Raw genomic sequence first — 7,221 nt, 5'->3', positions numbered from 1 at the left:
TCCTGAGCTCTCTTAGAGAGAAAAGCTGCCACAGCCTTCGTTGTCCTGAAAAGGAAATTAATGGAAAACTAGAACCTCTGTTAACCACATTGAGGATACTGAAGGTTAAGAGTTTGTCCATCCATTTTTAGGACATGATATATTTGCCTTCCTCATGAAACCTGAAGCTCCATAAAAACTAAGCTATGCCTGTTCTGGTTCACTATAATATTGCCAATATTTAGCATGTGTTCCTCAAAGACCATCTATTGTAATATCCTCATATGACATAAGCAGCTGAGGCTTAAAGAATCCAAGGATCTTCCTGAGATCACACCATGAAGAGTAGATCCAGTATAAGCCCCTGGTCCTTGGAGCCCTGCATGAGACTTCTCTACTGTTCTCTGCTTCATCAATCATTATTTTCGAAGAGCTCCTGAAAAATCTTGACGTGAGCACAGAATCTGAGACAGTCAGGAGCTTTAGAGTCTACTGCATTGCCCCAATATCCATTTTCCTTTTCAATCACACAACAATTATGAGCATTTAAAAGCAGCACAAGGACCCACATCCCAGTTTTCCTTGATGCTGGATGACATCATATGACCAGGTTCTGGTCAATGGGAAGTGAGCAGATGTGATGTAAGCAAGTCCTGGCTCATGGGATCAATAGGAGGAGCACAACCTTCCCTTCCCCTCTTCCTTCTCCATCAGGCTGGAATGCTGAGCCGGTTGGCAGGCAGTAGGACCACAAGAATGAGAGCAACTCTCTAGACATTAGGGAGCAGCAATTTTTGGAGTCCTAATGTATGACGCCTTGGAGCCTCCAGCTCAGGTCTTAAATATAGTCACTCCTGGGTTTCCACAGGGGATTGGTTCTAGAACCCCTGCACACACCAAAATCTGCCCATGTTCAATTTCCTTATAGAAAATGATGTAGTATTTGAATATAACCTATGAACTTTCTCCTTTATACTTTAAATTATTTCTAGACCACTTATAATACCTATTAAAATGTAAGTGCTATGTAAATAATTGTTATATGATATTGTTTAGGAAATAATGACAAGAAAAGTCTGTACCTGCTCAGTACCTATACAGCTACTCCTGTCCTCCTTTTTTTGGAATATGTTATACCTGTGGTTTGTTGAATCTGTGGATTCAGAACCTGCTGACATGGAGTGACAACTGTACTTTCTTGTTGAAGATATTCGTACTTTGTATCTCTTTTAGAGCAGCCAAACTTACATTCTAACCAAAAGGAATATGTTTTCTCTTTTTAAAATTACATTTCATTTGAAGGGGTGGCCTGCCCCTCCACGCCTGTGGGTCCATCTCATCAGGTGGGATGAGAGACTGAGAAAAGAAATAAGACACAGAGACAAAGTATAGAGAAACAACAGTGGGCCCAGGAGAACGGTACTCAGGATACCAAGGACCTGCACAGGCACCGGTCTCTGGGTTCCCTCAGTTTTTATTGATTATTATTTTCATTATCTCAGCAAGAGGAATGCGGTAGGAGAGCAGGGTGTTAATAGGGAGAAGGTCAGCAAGAAAACACGTGAGCAAAACAATCTATGTCACAATTAAGTTCAAGGGGAGGTACTATGCCTGGATGTGCATGCAGGCCAGATTTATGTTTCTCTCAGCCCAAACATCTCAGTGGAGTAAAGAATAGCAAAGCAGCATTGCTGCCAACATGTCTCACCTCCCGCCATAGGGCAGTTTTTCTCCTATCTCAGAATTGAACAAATGTACAACTGGGTTTTATACCGAGACGTTCCGTTCCCAGGGGCAGGCAGGAGATAGTGGCCTTCCTCTATCTCAACTGCAAGAGGCTTTCCTCTTTTACTAATCCACCTCAGCACAGACCCTTTATGGATGTCGGACTGGGGGAGGTCAGGTCTTTCTCATCCCACCAGGCTATATTTCAGACTATCACATGGGGAGAAACCTTGGACAATACCCGGCTTTCCAGGGCAGAGGTCCCTGCGGCTTTTCGCAGTGCGTTGTGCCCTGGTTTATTGAGACTAGAGAATGGCAATGACTTTTACCAAGCATACTGCTTGTGAACATTTTGTTAACAAGGCACGTCCTGCACAGCTCTAGATCCCTTAAACCTTGATTCCATACAATACATGTTTCTGTGAGCACAAGGTTGGGGCAAAGTGGCTGGGGCAAAGTTACAAATTAACAGCATCTCACCAAAGCAATTTTTCAAGGTACAGGTCAAAATGGAATTTCTTATGTCTTCCCTTTCTACATAGACACAGTAACAGTCGGATCTTTCTTTCTTTTCCCTACATCATTTCCTAGGCATTTTTTGATAAATGCAGGTATTTCTCCATAAAATTGACAATAGAGAAAGAATTTCCAAACATAAAAAAACTCTGATGGATAGAGCTGAAATGAGACATGATTCAATGAGATTTAGAGAAAACCCCAGGAGGTAGGAGGAAGCTATAGAAAGGTGAGGTGAGAGGGATAGTTTCATTTGCCATGAGGATTTGCTTCCCAATCTTCTCTACCCTATTTGATATCCCAAGAGGGTGGCTTCTCTGTACCTCACCAGTGATATTCTTTTCCTTTTGGTTTCTGGTTGAACTGAGACACTGAGAGACACTGGTAGGAGACTGGAAGGCAGGAGGAGAGTGATTTGGAATTTTCACCATCTGGGTCTCTGCCTTTATGATTGTGCGTTGGTGACGAAGGGCTTCTCCACCTGCCTGCTCATCCTCTCCCAACCCTACAGCTACAGCTATGGCTATGGCTATACTCTCAACAGTAACTGCTCCTTCCCTGTCCCTTTAAGCTTAGGGGAGGAAGCAGTGCTCCACCACTGCCATTTAGGGTGCTTCCCTAGGCATTGTCTTTTCCCCTTGACCCTGCCCATCTTTGTACATAGTCCCCTCATGAAACATTCCTCATTTATTTCATTTTGGACCATCTGTTTCTTCCTTAGACCTTTCCAGATAGGCAAAGAAAAATAACTTTGAAAAGTAAGTAAAATAATAAGACCCCTTTACCACAGTTCGGTTGTAGGAAACAATGCCTTGCATATCCCCTTGCTCCTTAAGTGAATTTGGAAAGCATCATTATCTCCATGAAAGCAGATTGAATGGTTGGAATAAAGGGGGTGATATGGAGAGATGGATTAGAGGGAGGAAGGTCTGCTGACCCCATCTGAAACTCCCACAGTCTGGGCTGCCAGCACTGTTTCCAGAAGGAAGCTTCATGTCTCCTGCCTTTTCTTGAAGGAAACTTATGACCCTCTGTGTATAGGACCCCAAGATGGAAACACAGGTTTGTGAACTTATAGCAAAAACAATAACTTGCTGTGGAAAGAGAGAGTTCTTGGTACATACCCTTCCCTTTTCCTCCTCCTTCTGTCCAAAGATGAAGAGCTGCCCCTTGCTAAAGGGGTAGAGCCTTTCTGGGATTCAGTGACTTCAGAGCTCTCTTCTGTGTTGGGTCATTTAGGAGATGCCTACAAGAGCTGGAATGAGAACTGGCGACCAATCCAGGTTTATGAAGATGCAGACAGCCTGTGATTTCCTGTATGAGGACTGCGGGCAAATCAGAGGCCACAGCTGTTTGAGCCGCAATCCCTAACTAAGATGTTTCTTGGCCTCTGCCATTATCAATACATATCTGCCACTCTCATCGTGTCCCATCTCATTCAACTTCCTGTAAGTAATTGCTGTTCTGACCTTTACAATTTATTATGGGCCTAGGTATCAATATCTAGCAACGTGAGCTTGTTTTGTGAGGCTTTATAACTAAAAACTAAAGTAGATCATAGGATCTTTCAGGGCTCACAATGGCTTGATCCCACTCGTGTGTGTGTTGGGGGGGTTTGGTTTTCTAGGTCCATGATTAATTTCTGCTCAAAGACAAAGTGGAAAACTTGAGAGTGGAAAATGTTACCTTGTAGTTCACACTCTTTTAATCCCTTAGTCCCATAAAATAAACATTCTAAAGTATAAGCAGTAGAAATAACGTAAACTCTATTGAAACTTAAGTAAATTAGTTTTTTTCAGACTTGGTGGAGGTCCTTTTGCTGAACACTATACTCTGTTGTGAAAAGAATACACCTTCAATGAAGAAATCCTTGGCCTATTTCACCATTTCTCCAACATTGAATAAAAGACATTTTTTAAATTCAGTTTCTTCTCCAACTGCAGCAAAAAGGCAAGGAGGAGTCTGTTTCAGGAACCTGAATCAATTCCTATGAAAGCCTTGTTCACTTAGAACAAGCCTTTAATTTGTTCTGTTTCTATATCAAGGTCTATGTCATGAAAGCAGGGCCAAGTGGCAGTCCTCGTTTTAACCAAAGGGTCAATGAACCCAGCACCTATGCTGGCCTTGACATCGCTGAGAGGTACGATAAAGTCCCTTGGCACACTTTTTTTTTGTCAGGTTGGTGAGACAGAGAAAGGTGGGTCTTTGCCAGGCAGATGGGCAAATTTCCAATACCCTGTTGAGTGTTAACAATCTATTTTGGTTTGTGCCTCAGGAGAGAGTTAGATATCTTTGGCTCTGTAGACAGCCAGGGCCATGGTTCTTACCTTTTCCACAATTGGAAGCTGAACATCACACAGGAAGTGGAATCAGCTTCTTTTACTTGCAGCTTCTCTCACAACCCACGCCAAGTCCACCAACCATTTTCCACCAACCGGCCAGTGATAGCAGGGAACTGCGTCAAAGGCACCAGCCCGTTTTGTGAGCTCACACACCAAGTCAATCTCAGCACCGGTGTGGATCTTGAAGACCTTCAGAGTCACCATAATGGGAACCCCAAAAAGCTGAGCAATCTGAATTTGTTGCTGGAGGTTACAGCAGCCATCTGCCACCAACTGGACGTTCTTTTCTTTATATTCTTTCTTAAGAGGAACACCAGCCGTTACACTTGGCCTGCCTCTGTGCATCTTCAGAGCTTGCACCATTGCCAGCAACACAACCACACTGGGCACCAAGCTGGAAGCTTGGCACTTGTTGTTGAAAATTTTCTCCATTCCAATGTCAGCACAAAAGCCAGCTTTAGTCACTACAAATCCTTCTTCACCAACCAATTTCAGGGCAATTTTATCAGCCAACACTGAAGAGTTGCCATGAGCGATGTTCGCAAAAGGGCCCACGTGCACGAATACGAGTGTCCGTATCAGGGTCTGCATCAGATTTGGTTTCATTGCATCTTTCATCAAAACTGTCAAAACACTGGTCATCCCCAAATCATTTGGTGTCACAGGCTGCCTGGTTTTGTCACTGGCCACCACTATCCTTCCCAGCCATGTCTTTATGTCCGAGAGGTTGTCTGTAAGGGCCGGCACCACCATGATCCCGCTGGCCACCATGATGTCAAACAGAATCTGCCAAGGAGCCCTTCTCTGTGTTTGCCTGCCTGATGGTTATTTTTTCGTAGAAATCAGTCATTTGAATTGAGTTTTTTATTTCCATAGGTTGTTGGGGAACAGTTGGTGTTTGGTTACATGAGTAAGTTCTTTAGTTGTGATTTGTAAGATTTTGGTGTACCCATCAATCGAGCAGTATACTCTGCACCCAATTTGTAGTCTTTTATCCCTCATCCCCTTCCCACCCTTTCCCCCTGAGTTCCCAAAGTCCATTGTGTCATTCTTATGGCTTTGCATCCTCATAGCTTAGTTTCCACATATCAGTGAGAACATACAATGTTTGGTTTTCCATTCCTGAGTTACTTCACTTTGAATAATAGTCTCCAGTCTCATCCAGGTCACTGAGAATGCCATTAAATCATTCCTTTTTATGGCTGAGTTGTACTCCATTATGTAGTATATATATATGTAGTGTGTGTGTGTATATATATATATGCAGTGTGTGTATATATATATGTACACTACTGTTTATATATATAATAGTTTCTTTACCCACTTGCTGATTGATGGGAATTTTGGTTAGTTCCACATTTCTGCAACTGTGAGTTGTGCTGCTATAAACATGCGTGTGCAAATATCTTTCTCGTATAATGACTTCTTTTCCTCTGGGTAGATACCCAGTAGTGGGATTGCCAGATCAAATGGTAGTTCTATTTTTAGTTCTTTAAGGAATCTCCAAAGTGTTTTCCATAGTAGTTGTCCTTGTTTACATTCCCACCGGCAGTGTAGATCACCGCATCCATGCCGACATCTACTATTTTTTTGGAAAAAGCGGTCATTTTTATTCAATACTCTCTGCCATGCGATGGTGGAAGGGTTGGTGTCGAGACAGGCAAATTTACTCACTTCCTCTTCTGTCAGTGTGCTTGGATCCATCTTATTCTCAGTTCTTTTTTAGTCGAGCAATCAGAGAATTTCTGAAAATTCTCTGACACTGTTCATTAAAGGAATCTCAGCCGACTATACAGAGCCTTGTCTGCACATTTTCATGCAGAATCCTTGAGTAGATGGCAGCAGCTGGTAAGTTATTGGCAACTGTGATGGCATGGATGTCTCCAGTTAAGTGAAGGTTGAACTCTTCCATGGGGATGATTTGGGCATATCCACTACCCGTGGCTCCTTTCACTCCAAAAGTCGGTCCTTGGGAAGGCTGCCTCATACAGGCAAAGGAGGTGACAAGCAGGTGCATGGTCAAAGCCTGCACAACCCAGTCATAACTGTGCTCGTCCCTTCTCCTAGAGGGGTGGGCATGATCCCAGTGACTAAGACGTATTTTCCATCTGCTTGATCCTTTAACCTTCCTAGCACAGACAAAAACTTTGTCTTTATTTTTGTCATAGATTTTAATTTCATCTGCAAGCAATCCCAACTCATTATGGGTAAATGGATCAGTAGAAAGTTCTGCTTGACTCCATTTGGAACTCCTGCAGTCTGAGCTGCCAGCCTCTCCCATCTCATCCCATGTGGCCCACCTCCCTGTAATCAATTGTTGTTGTAGACCTTTAAATGCCCCTTTGAACCTAGGTTCAACGTCAAGCAATGTGAGAGTGTATTGTGGGGCTTTATAAATAAAGAAAAAGGTATATCAGAATGTCATCCAAGGCTCACCATGGCCTGACCACAGTTGACTTTTTTCTTTCATATATTTTAAAAATCACAGTGGTTATTGCATTCATACATCTACTTTCGTTCCAACGACAGAGAAGTGCATGCAAAGTGAAAGTCTCCTGAGTCTCTTTCTTGAAAAGCCACCACTTGCTACACTTGCCATTCTTATTTGATGATTATTATTAGCTGTGAATAGTAAGCTTATATTTATGTTTTGCATTTA

At 42.8% G+C, this 7,221-nt stretch overlaps 1 pseudogene; it reads right to left on the bottom strand.

The window, feature by feature from the left end:
- Positions 1-4,226: 4,226 nt before the first annotated feature.
- LOC112605876 lies at positions 4,227-6,843 on the bottom strand (annotated as a pseudogene).
- Between the last annotated feature and the right edge of the window lie 378 nt (positions 6,844-7,221).

This window comes from Theropithecus gelada, chromosome 14, assembly GCF_003255815.1.
Source record: "Theropithecus gelada isolate Dixy chromosome 14, Tgel_1.0, whole genome shotgun sequence".
NCBI classification, from domain to species: domain Eukaryota; kingdom Metazoa; phylum Chordata; class Mammalia; order Primates; family Cercopithecidae; genus Theropithecus; species Theropithecus gelada.
This window is presented reverse-complemented; position numbering and strand designations above follow the sequence as displayed.